The 12,484-nt window shown below is 43.3% G+C and overlaps 1 long non-coding RNA gene across 1 annotated transcript in view; it reads left to right on the top strand.

Moving 5' to 3' along the window:
• The window catches only part of LOC139989079 (uncharacterized), a 65,465-nt gene extending 55,705 nt beyond the window's left edge, over positions 1 to 9,760 (top strand). The window contains exon 3 of the long non-coding RNA XR_011800260.1: positions 6,694 to 9,760. This is a non-coding gene — a long non-coding RNA (uncharacterized lncRNA). The remainder of the gene's footprint in view (positions 1 to 6,693) is intronic.
• Positions 9,761 to 12,484: the final 2,724 nt, after the last annotated feature.

The following is a 12,484-nucleotide window of genomic DNA, read 5'->3' as shown; positions in this document are numbered from 1 at the left end:
TTGGAGGCTACGGAGGAACGCGGCCCTCGTTTGATCGTCTTTCACAGATTCGGCGCAATCTAAAACGCGCTTATAAAAATCCTTTCCGTCTGCGTGTTGTACCTAGTCCTGATATCTCAAGTTCGACGCTCCTTTCGCACAAAAGTCTTGGTTAGTTTTCAAACATTTCCTGCTACGATTTAACTTCCGTCGGAGCAAGACGTTCGAATCAACGTATCTTACTATCTCTTTTCACTAGCAATATACCGTTGTTTCCTCGATCGATCTGCCATAATTTCCCATTTTCACTCCAAAATCATAGCGCAAGTTTTGCGCACAGTGCATCGACCCGTGTCAGATGATCTTTATTTTCTGTCGTTGCCAGATAATTAGCAATTGGAAGGCGTACGTACAAAACGGTGTCGTTCATGGGAAAATCCGCTGCACAGCGGTGTAGCGGATACGCTGGAAACGCGGGACGTTTGCGTGGCGAATGCGAGCGTTTCCTGTTCTTCGTACATTTAGTTCGACTCTAGCTCGATTTAGCGAAACGCAGGTGCTGTTTAGCTAGTTTTTCCTCTTACGTGAGGTGTCGGTAATCGAAAGACACCGTAATAGTTCAATAACATGGCGAATAAAAAAAATGAAGGATCATTTCGAAGATCGTTGGAAGTATGTTTTGCACGCTGAAGGTGGTGCTGGACGCGAAGATCCGTATAAATCGAAGAAAAAACAATTTGTTAGGTATGTAATTCCTCGGTTACTATCGAGGACTCACGCGAAGGTTTCTCGGGCCAGTGTCTCTGCTAAGTGCGGATCATCAATTTCATTTGGTTGCGTGCACGCACTCCGCTGCCACTTAAATTCTTTCCGAGTAGCTACGTCGAGGAAACGAAAACAATCGATCATCTTGTGACGTATACGAGCTTTTCTTGCAAAATTATGCTGATTTCGCTGCTGTCAACGCGATCATTTTGGTAAAAGTTCCTTATACCGTATGTATCGTCCGATGATATTCGACAAACGCTTAATTCGCGTTCCTCGAATCTTCGGACTCGCTTTCGCTTCTGTCTGATCAGAGAAAAGAAGTTTGAAGTTGATCGAAGGGCTTGCAATAATAAGTAGGTAACGACAGGAAATTAAATCGTATTTGTCGAAAGAGGAAGAAAGCTTAGTATCTACGAATTAGTTGACTAGGAATTTATGGCACGTATGAATTTTAATTTTTGGTTGGTTTTTAATTGACCGAAATTAGCGGAAAGCGGAGCTACCCGTTCATGTATCACATCGGTATTCAATTTGTCGTATAAAATCGAAACGAAATCATGCACGTCATCGAAGATTCCTGCGTATTTTCCTCAAACTCGAGAAATTCTCCAGCAACGGAAACATGTTATTCGGTCGAGAATGGCCTGAATGAACGCTCAAGAGAGTCAAGAAGCGTTCGAGCGAAGAAACGTGAGTCGAACTGGTGTTTAAGAGTAAATTGGCATCTGATCGCGAACAATTTCGGTATTCGGTTGTATTTTTAGGACGATAAAGGCCACAAAAGAGATTTACCTTCAAAGTTTGTTCACGAGCGTGAGTCACGCGTGCAAATCGAACTGGCGGAAAGGAAGAAGGAAGGCAACGAGCCCGATGCAAATTCTTTCTTGCAACGGAGACTCCTCGCGTGCGGTTTTCTCGACAGAGCAAGGTACATAACAACAGATCGATGCCTAGCTACCCCTCAGGAACAAGTTCTGGAGTATCGATCTTAAAACGTTGTACTTTTCTACCTCGGTCCTGTCGTCTTCTAAAGAATAGTTGCGTTTATAGATATGAACGTCCAGGCAACGTAAGTAGCATGTCGGATAGTTCAGACAATAAATTAATAAATTAACCAATTAATATTTAAACGAACCAAGAAAAATTTTTAAACGTTCGGAAGTTTCCTCACCGTGTGATATCAGAGTTTAAAGATTGCCATAAACGCACTGTGTTTCACGGTAATAATTACAAAGATATGGATACATCATTGCTACAAACTTCAGCTTTTTCATAGTTTACGGCAGCTCATTTTTTATTCAACGTTTAACCGATAGGTTCGCTTACAGTGTGAACTCGCATCCCGGTTAAGCGTAGATCGTGAAAGCGAAGCGAAAGGTTGTTTAACGCCCTCGATCGATCGTGATCAAGTTATGGTTGACATTTCTTACGGGGCCGTTCAAATATTCAATTGTATTGAAAAAATGAATCGTGGTTTATTGTACTTGAACCGTTGTCTTTACATCGTGGACTAAAGATTGGCAGTTACTACATCTATGCATCGAAGGAGCAGCGAATTTAATCCCTTAGTCCGATTTGCCAGTGAAAATGGCTAAATTGTTTTATCATAAAAAACGAGCCTAAGAATGAATATACAATGTATATTTTTACAAGATATGTATCAAGATACTTACGATATCGAGGCTTGGATCCACGCAGATTGACGAATAAAATAATTGTCTAACTGAAAACGACCTATTGGGTTGGCAACCTAATCACATGTAATTACCACCTAATGACAAAATCCGCAATCACCTAGTTGCCAACCCAATATATTACTTTTTATTAGCGAGTGAAATAAAATTCAATTTTCGGTGGAATAGTTGTCGTTCTTCGGTAGAACGGCGGAGGAATGTGCGAACCGATAGCTGCGTGACTCTCACTGCCTTCATTGTGCCAGAAAAATCCTGTTAGGATTCGGTTGTTGTGGTTCGCCTGTTTTTGGCCCCTCGCTCGTACCTCGCACCACCAAATCTGCTAAACGATGTGGTCACAGTAATTTAGTTATTGACCGCTAAACTGCCCCCTTGCTTGCCTCGAGGGCTCCAACAAGAACGATCCCTCTGCAAGTCTCTGGAACAACGACTATTCAAAAGCCTGACGAACGCCCTTTCGTCTTAGAAACGCGTTTCTATCGCGTCAAGCGAAATGAAACGTTTTCAAATTTTATTAACAGTCTGAAAACGAGATCTCCGGGGCACTTTACTTCGCCCGAAGCATTGTCAAACTTACTGAACGAGTTCATATTTCCAGAGAACACGACAGCATATTTAGAGAAGATCGATGATTAGTCATGTTCAAATTTGGAAACGTGGCTCGTTGACGATCACCGTTAAGAAAATTAGTCTAGTCGATTGTTTAATTGATTTAACGAAGCACTTTTTGCATCGAGAATATTTATCGGCTAGAAGTTTATGAAATCGCCGATCCATTGACGGCGAGTCCTTGTATTTATTCCGCCTTTGGAACACGATACGTGTTTATTATATTTTTATATTGATATTTTCTCGAGCGTTTAGCAGTCACTGTATGCAGCGCAAAAATCGAGATGATCGAGCTTTAACAAGTTACAAATTATTGACGTAAAAATGGATATATCGAAACGATTATTTCAAAAAATAATCCGTTTTGCTGTGATAGGCTGTGAAGTGTAAGCGCGACGTAACAGGAATTTCGATGTTTTACTTCGCACCATCGAAGATAGTGTTCGTGGCTGGAAAAATGGCTCGCAAGAGAAGCGAGCGACATGTTCTACTTGCTCCTCCTTTGACTTGTAACTGTAAATGATAAATTTGTACGTATGATCAACTTGGTTAACCACGAAAATATAAATCTTCTCTGTTATTAAGATCGTATCAAGGGAACCTTGTAAACTTATCGGATCTGTATGCCTTCCGATAACCTTCTTTCCAGCCACGAACCTCATTATAAGTAATATATTTTTCCAAGTATACCTATCTTCGACATCGGTAGGTTAATTTTTGCTTCTTTCCTTATCGTAATCCAAAGTAAATCACCCCAGATAAACTATCGTGTGTAAAAAAATCATGGTGACCCAATCAAGCAGGAGGAGCTCGTGACTAATTTAATTAAGGACGCGTTCGTTTTTCACGCAATGCGCCACGCGACCTGCGCGGCGTGTCCTTGCTGCACGACGCGGGAACCGCACGAACCGGGGCTTGAGACCGCAAGAAAGAAGGAGAAGGCAAGAAATTGAAGAGAAAGCGAGAAAGAAGAGGCAGGGAATAAAGGAAAAATATATACGTATATCGCGACGATTACTCCGACCACGGGGAGTCGTGCAGCGCTACACATAGCATGAACGAAGATTTATCGTGAACACTTTGCATGGTCGTCGGAGCGCGGCTCGCCTACGCTGGCAGAAACTTCGTGTCCACGAGCCACCACTATTACCACTATTACGTTATACACGGTGGTAAGGGCGACGGTGATAAATCATGCGACAGGAATGATTCGGCTAAATTGCTGCTCGCACGTATCCGCGCTCGAAACTGCCCCTCGCTCGTTCTCCTCGTGCGCTGTCGATTGCTCGCCTAGGCCACGCCGGAAGGCGGAGGGGCACGAGGGGTGAGTTCCACGCAAACCTTTCGTGCCCTGCCTCCGGCGGGAGGAACCGCCGCCAGGAACCGCCGCCCGTAGAAAGAGGCAATGTCCGTCATCCGCGTTAAGTACGCACGCGTCCAAGTAGCCATTGGTCTATTGATTTTACTGGATCTCCTGGGGGCTGCTTCTCGGCGGATTGTGTTACCTCTCGCCGGTTGCCTTTGCGGTGTCGGCCCGCTTCCAGGGAAAGGCGTGTCACCGAGAGGCGGAGATCGACCCGGTCGCCACAGTGGGGCAGACCTACCAACGATTGGTCCCCGTGACCGGGACGCGGTAGCCAGCCGCGACGACCACGCTATCGGCCAGGGAACCGACTCCCGCAGCTATGCTTCCCAGCCTCTTCGTTCGTCTCTCGAGGCCCGTCATTTTTTTTCTTTCGAGCTCACCACGAAGGTAAATGTCGATTTCGTACACGTCAACGCTTTTGATAGCGTTTGTCGCCTCTTCAGGTTCGTCTCGTTTCCCGATCTATCGTTTGAACGCCACGTTACTTGGTCTTTGATAGCGGACTGCTCGAGCATTGCATCGCCGCCATTGGAAGAACGCCCTCTCGAGTTGCTTTTGCTCGTATTATCGTTTCACGGGTATGTTTGGTCGAACGTTCGATTCTAAGTCTGTTTCAATGTTACTTGGTATTATGCGTGATACGGCAGTTAGATGTTTTGGTATTAGCGATTGCTATTTTACATATATAGTTATTCTTGCGCCGCTATGTCCTGCACCATACCGAGTTAGCTGATCGAATGCGCCATTGTGTACCATTTCGTACTATTTCCTAGAGATCCATCAGTCCTCTGTAGTATGCAATTAGGTATTAATTACTTCATCGTAAACTTATCTATAAGATACTAAATAATAGAAGGTTTTTCAAACGGTCATTACGATAATTCTCCTTCCTAGATGGTGGCTGTATGTCGGGGAATAAAAACGAGCGTTCTTAGACCATGGAAGGATAGGATCGTTGGCATTCTAAGTAAAATTATGCGATCACCGGACCGATAGTTCTAGACGGCGGCTATATTGTAAGTAATTTTGCGACGGTCGAGGGGGTTAAGCTAATTGCGGCCCTCGCATAAGTTAACTGTGCGACGCGTTGTAAATACATACGTCTTGGTCGCAGCTACGAGAGCGTGAACCGCGCGTATTTGCATGGAACGCACGATATTCGGCGCTTAATTGTTCTGTCGCGGCCATTCCTCGTCCTTTGTTCCTACTCGTCCTGTGAAAAATATTATCATCGGAGCAAGGAGCGTGTAACCGGTGCGCTAGCTCATTTACGCCTTTCCCAGGAAGTGCGCGAAACTTTTATCGCCTTCGCGAACTTTCTCTGCACAAGAATCCATTCTTCCCTTACTTCCTTTTCGTTCCTTTCGAGAGAAAATTTTAATGTTTCGAACAGCACTAGTTTCTAATTTGTTGGGTCAGTGCCAGACGTGTATCGTTTGTAATTTATCTATAGTTCACTATGGTCGCAACGCACTGTTTCATCATTTTTCTTGATTTTTCTTGTGGTAATTAATCTACCTAGATTCCTTACTAAAGTACACGATTATCTACGGTATTGGGCGATCTACGTTTCGAACAATTAGAATCGATTTATTTGAAATTGATTTGCTTTTCATCGTGAAAAAAGAATCGGGGAAATTCTTGATTAAGAGACCATCCGAACAAAGAGTTAACACGTTCGCTGCGAACAACTCCAGTTTCGGTATTTATACGTTTCTTCTTCAGAATCGTATCTTGTTTTAAGAAATAATCTTTGTTCGAACGAACTGTTCATAATTTTTTTCATCTTTCCAAGTTAGTTTGCTAATACGCAGAAAAACAACTTGCGTCAGTGGCATACAGATATAGATACTTAGGTAATCGAAAGGGTACAAGGTACATCAATAGCAGCGAACGTAGGTATTAACCTGTTAGCTAAGAGATTTGATAGAGACCTTTGTAATGATACAGTCCAAGATAAATCGTAGAAAAGATAATTCAATTTCAGTTAGATTCTTCTCGGTACTGGCAAATGCATGCGTTATATAAATGCATGCTTTATATGTAATAAAAAAGAAACTATATACGTTAATATAAAGAGACAAACTAATAGTTATAGAATTATCTGCGAGTAAAGAAATTTCTATTCAAACTGACACGTTCAAACTTTCCCGGTTAAGCAAAGCTACGAACATCTTTCAATTTTCTCCAACTTTCACGACATTGAGAAACGATCGCTCTTGAGAATTTCGTACAAAAGTTTCATTTATAACTGGCGAAACAAAATTTTGTTCGCAGTTTTGCATCAGCCCGTTGATCTAATTCCACGCAAGACCATCTGGACGCGTGAGCGTTAACAAAAGACAGACGACGATGGAATGACTTTGCACGTCTGTTTAATCTCCCGTTTTCGGAGGCCAAAGTCTTCCCAGGGATCGACGTGTCCGACCCTGAGCAGTACACGCAAAGATTGAAGGCTTCGCGGACCACATGGACAAAGGGGACACCGTGGTTGCATTCATTTCAACTTGCAAGAATGTCAGGGCGCACAAAAAGACCGAGACCCGCCCTTCCGTTACGAGCCGCTTTCCCTCGTGCGCCCGCGAGCATGGAAACCGACTTGCCTCGAAAGTCGTTTCGCGCGAGTCGATTCAACGCGGCTGCGACCGGATGGAAACGTGGTCGATGCCGATTTCTCAACCCGGGAAACGGCCAAATGTGAAACGCAACCGACCGTATTGCTGCTAGTAATCGCGAGTTTCTCTTCTTCGTGTTTCTTCCTGTCGTGTCCCGCGTAACAGCCCCGATACTCTCCGAGAACTTTTCGTATTTGATTATAGAGAGTCGAAGACGGATCTCTGTCGCGCGGTTGAGAATTGAAATTTGGTTCTTTGTTAAGCTCGACCAGGTCTCTTTCGCGGTGAAAGTTTTTGAAATTGTATTACAGGTTATACGAGTCTACGAATTTTTATTTCGACAGAATAGTCTTCTTTTTTTCTACATTTTTACGAAAGGAAATAAAATCGACGAATAATTTACGTACACATCGTGAACGTTGCTAAAACCAGCGAACTACAAAGTCTAAACTTAACCAAACAACCTTTCGATTAATTCAAAACTAACGCTACAGATAGCGAATATCAATGATAACGTTTATTACCTCGATAGCATCGTTTATCAACGAATATTTTAAGACAACGAAGCTTCGAGTCGAAGTTCCATACAACTCTTGGTGGTGTGAAATTTTTTAAACGATCAATCAGCAAATAACCGGTCTAAAAGCCAGTCATGGGTTTTAAGAGCATTAGAAGCAACCGTTGAGAAGCGAACTGTCTCTGGCGCAGGAAATTAAAAGACGCATGGAAGAAAATATATTACGTGAACGACTGATACCAATTGAGAGTTAAATAACCGAAACGTTTTCTAAACGTTTCTTGTCCCTTTCCTAACTCCCCCCAGACGTCTGCGTCTAATATGTAGTTCGATCAACAAGCTGCGACGGCTGTTCGTAATCTTACCGAACACGCGGCTATTGTCAGCCTGACGCGCGCCTAAATAATTCGAAGGCAACAGCGTCGACTAATAATGACGCACGAGCGGCTCAGCCGAGCTGGACTCCAGAAGCAGAAGAAGTAGCATCAGCAGCCGCAGCTTCGTATACTTAGGTGTTACATATTAAACGAGAAGGCCGTATTCTAGCTAGCCGAAGCAACCACCTGTGCGCATAGCTAATACCATATAATAAGGGCTCATGCATATGAATTTCGTGGGCCAGCCCAGAGGCGCTTATCGCGTAGAAATCTATCGGGCCTCAGAGCCGCGACCGCGCAACCCTTTTTTTTCGATACACCTATGCGGAACATCGCGATAATGTCTTTCACTGGCCCCATCGTGCGTGTCGTCCGTTTCCTTCTTTTCTTTTTTTTTTTTTCTTTTTTCTTTCTTCATCCAGACGCGCACCTACGTAAACGGTTCCGGAGCATATCCGACGCGATGGAAACGAGAATGAAGACATTTTAATTAATTCGTCGTTGTGGATGTATTTACGAAGATTATGGCTGTTTGCAGCTTGTAGTTGATGGAACGCAAGGTGCGATTAAGGAGATTGCACGGTTAACACTTTGGTGAACAAAATGGCAGTGATCGTAGTTTTCCTGCGAGGGCGAAGAAAAAGCAGCTCTGCGGTCATAAGCTAATGATTGCATTCTATGATGATAGGGATATCTATACGTAATAATTGCAGTAACGCAGCGATAATTGTAAGTTCTCCGAGGACTTCCTAAAGTTTCTTTGTTAGACCGAATAATCTGTTAACCAAGAGTAATGAATACTGATCGGATGCTCAGGTATTTGATCCACTAGATATAATAATTTCTTTATTTACGAATCTTCTATATTCTAAATGCAACCTAGCAATTCGAAAGATAAACGAAGATAAATTATATCGTATTTATGTTTGAAATTTATCGAACTGCATATTTGAAATTGAGTTATCCTATAGCTCGTTAATTTCAGAGTTATAGAAGTTTCTGATTAAAGGATAGTTTGGTTAAAGGGTAGATACATTTATTAAAAAATACAGCTATTATTGTTTACGTTTGTTTTAAGTAATAATATTTGTTCCAATACATTATTATACTTTGTTCTCCCTTGCCTTTACAAATCATCTCATCGAAAAGTATGGAGGCAAAAATGTAACAGTTGCATCAATAACACTTTACATCCTTAGATAATTGAAGCGATACAACGTATACGTCAATCACAGCGAAAATGTTAAGAATCGCATGGCTAAAATGGCTAGCGTACGCGAAGTAGATTCGGTCGTTTATGGTCTGACACATAAGCACAGTAGAGTAACGGTATATTTAAGTCTGTTCAGAATGCGATCTTCGGATCCGTAATAAAGTATGAATCATACTACAATAAGTAGCAGGAATTTTTTCAATTCTTTCGCCTGATTCCATAACGAGATTCTCTGTGTACAAAGAGAAGATAGACGCGTGTAACGCGTGCACAAAGGATACAGGCCTGATGTTCTTTTGGTGCGCGGATGCGTACCATGAAGAAGAGATATGGCCAAGCTAATATCCGTGGAGAGATTTCTTATGTTCTTACGATGTAATAAAGACTGGCTGAAGGGGGACAGATGCGTTCGCGTGGCAGACGCGGCGATAAATTCCTGCAGTCGATTCTTCTTTTGATCAGCGGGGCTGCAAGGTTGGCCCTCGGCGTTGTTGTTCGATCAGTGGTTTCTTTGAAATCGGTTCGATCGAAAGGATGGTAGGGTAACGAGTAGATCAACCTCGTAAGCATTTTTCTCTTGAAACACAGTCGTATCCTGTGATACGTTCTGCGACCTCTTACGCTAAATAATCGCCTGAACGAAAAAAAGAAGATACACATGTACATGAAGAAATTACTTCAAGAACTGCGTGTGTTGGTATATCCGGTCGGACGAAACCTATTAATTAATAAACCGTGCATCGCTTCTCTCCGCTTTCCAGAATAACGTCTGCGTCCTCGACGATATATCGTCTCGACGCGTAGGCTCGACACGTCCGGACAGATGCTTGCACGCAGGCGGTCTCTTTATTCGCGGGTCGTGCGTACGTACGCGATCCGCTTCGCTCGTGTCCATCTGTTTCTCGTGGTCGGTCTCAAAGACGCTCGTCGATGAAAAACCGGATCCGCGATCTAATGAATTCCGCCGTTCGTTTTGCATACCTATGCGTGCCGCGTCCCACGTTTAACGCGCGATTTGTAGATAAACAATACAACGCCGTAAGCGGAGCAACGCGCGGATCTACTTATGAATTAATTTCCTCTAATAGTTAGGGCCCGATAACGAACACCGTTTGCCGTGAGCCGCGCTCAACAAATATTTCCACCCTTTCATTATGGCATGCTTATGCATACATCGATCTTTCTATCGATCCTCGTTCCAGTACACGAGCTCTATCTACACGAACGGTGCTCACACGTTGCCTCACCGAGCCCAGCTTATCCGTCCATCCGTCCGAGGCTGTCACTTCGTAACTCCTTGCCGATCCGTCATTTTCACCGACGCCCATCCTCTTCTCTCTTGAATTCAATGCGCTTACTCTCGGTCCCGGTGGCGCTCCGTAATGAACAGAGGACACGAGGGGATCACGGACGAGAGCGACAGAGACCACCTTGAAATAAAAAGAGGGACGGCTACGATGAAACGAGATGGACAAGGAGAACGGAGCCGAGTTAAAGGAACACCTGTGCCAACTGGGGCGCAACCGGGCCACAGACGGATGGACGAGCGAACGGGTGGACAAAACAGGTGGGCCGTCACGCCGGGATTCTTCACTCGTTCTCCCGTGGGCCTCAGCTTTGGCCCTGCGAGACTTTAATTCATCGCTTCTCGATGCCACGCCACAGTTTCTCTTTGCTACTATGCGCGAGCGCGCGATTTGATCGTTTTTCATGCCTGAAAAATTGCCAGCCACTTCTTGAAGATAATTTTTTAACGATTTCGCGTTGCTCTGATCGGATATTATGTATTACATGCAACTTAAAAAGAAAAGAAAAAGAAAACGAATCCCGTCATCTTTTATATTGTATGTATATTTTAGAGGTAAGGTAAAATCGTGCTATTGAAGCATCGACGGTGTAATTAGGAGTCGTTTCCACTTATTCCGTATGCAAATGCCTCCTACCGCGGATTAAAACATCGATAAACAATTTAATAATGTAATAGGATATCGGGTGCGACGAAGATGACTCGTGTATAATTAACCGATTGTCTTGTGTCTGATCCCAGCAGCTTGTTGATCCTCCTTCGTGAGCCCCGCTGAATATACAATGGATTACGAGAGTGTTTGAACATTTATCGTAGAGAAAATTTTCTTATATTTGATGCGTAAGTTGTATCCCGATTGCTGTGGCTTAAAAAACCAATTTAAAAATGTATGTACAAGTTACAAGGTATTTACCGAAAACATATATTTAAAAATTAAAGAACTTAGTACGATATATAGCACGGATGGCTGTCATAAAACACGTAATTAGCGCTAATGAATGGTAACTACTGAATATCGAGACCTATCGATACAATGGATAATCGGCTGTTTAAATACCTTTGTGATATGCTAATGAAGTTTAACAAATTTTACACGTAATATATTCGTAAGAAGTTTCTACGAGCGTTGGTATACTCTCGCGAGCCACTGTACATGCCCTCGATCGTATCACTTCAGAAACAGGAACTCGCGTACTCGTGAAAACTGGTAAAAACGATGGATCGTTAAAAGAATCGATCGTGGTTGGCAGTTTTACGTGCCCGACATCGTCCCTGACTTTTCCGAACGAATTTTAATTCGCGTGCACGATCGTCGTTATTTATGCAATTGTGTAGCTCGCATGCAGTGAGTGGTAAACAGGGTAATCAGTTGGCGCAGCGCGGGGCGAGTTAAAAAGCCGCAGGCGCGGTGGACGCGGATAAAAATTTAATCGGGTGAATTGCAACTATGGCTAATGCGTGTCTAAGCGAGCGCGTGCGCCACGTAATGCAGCTATGCAAGAAAATAAGACATAGAAAAAACTGAGCAGGAGGAAACTTCTTGGTTGGAGCGCAGTTACTCGTAGACACGTGTATTGCGTTAATTTGTATGATCGATAGCCCGCTTATTCGTTTCGTGGCCTCTTGACGCGAGAATGCCTCGCGTGTTAGAACCAGAAGGAGCTTTCGTAAATTTACGTGACTCGATCGTACGGATTATGAGATTCCCGAGATAATCCCAGGAAACGGTAGCCGCCGTGTTCTTCCCTTCCGTTAATCCTAAGCTGCACGACTTCCTTCTTATCGGTCGCGCTAACCCTTTGCGGTCCAAACAATATTTGACATTTAATCCTAATTAGTTTATAGTCAATACGGTATTTTCGAAAGCTGGTTAGAATTCGAACGTATCTTTATATTTTTTCAACCAACAGCGCGTATGTAAATTGACGTATCTTTATTAATTTAACGTACGAAGACTGCAAGAGAAAAAAACAATTGTATTTTCCTCTTTTTACGGAGAAGCAGTTTCAAGATCAGCACGTTGTCAATTTGTTTCCGAGG

The sequence above is a fragment of the Bombus fervidus genome, chromosome 7 (assembly GCF_041682495.2).
Source record: "Bombus fervidus isolate BK054 chromosome 7, iyBomFerv1, whole genome shotgun sequence".
In the NCBI taxonomy this organism is placed as follows: Eukaryota; Metazoa; Arthropoda; class Insecta; order Hymenoptera; family Apidae; genus Bombus; species Bombus fervidus.
Note: the sequence above shows the minus strand (reverse complement) of the source record. Positions and strands in the feature narration are given on the sequence as shown.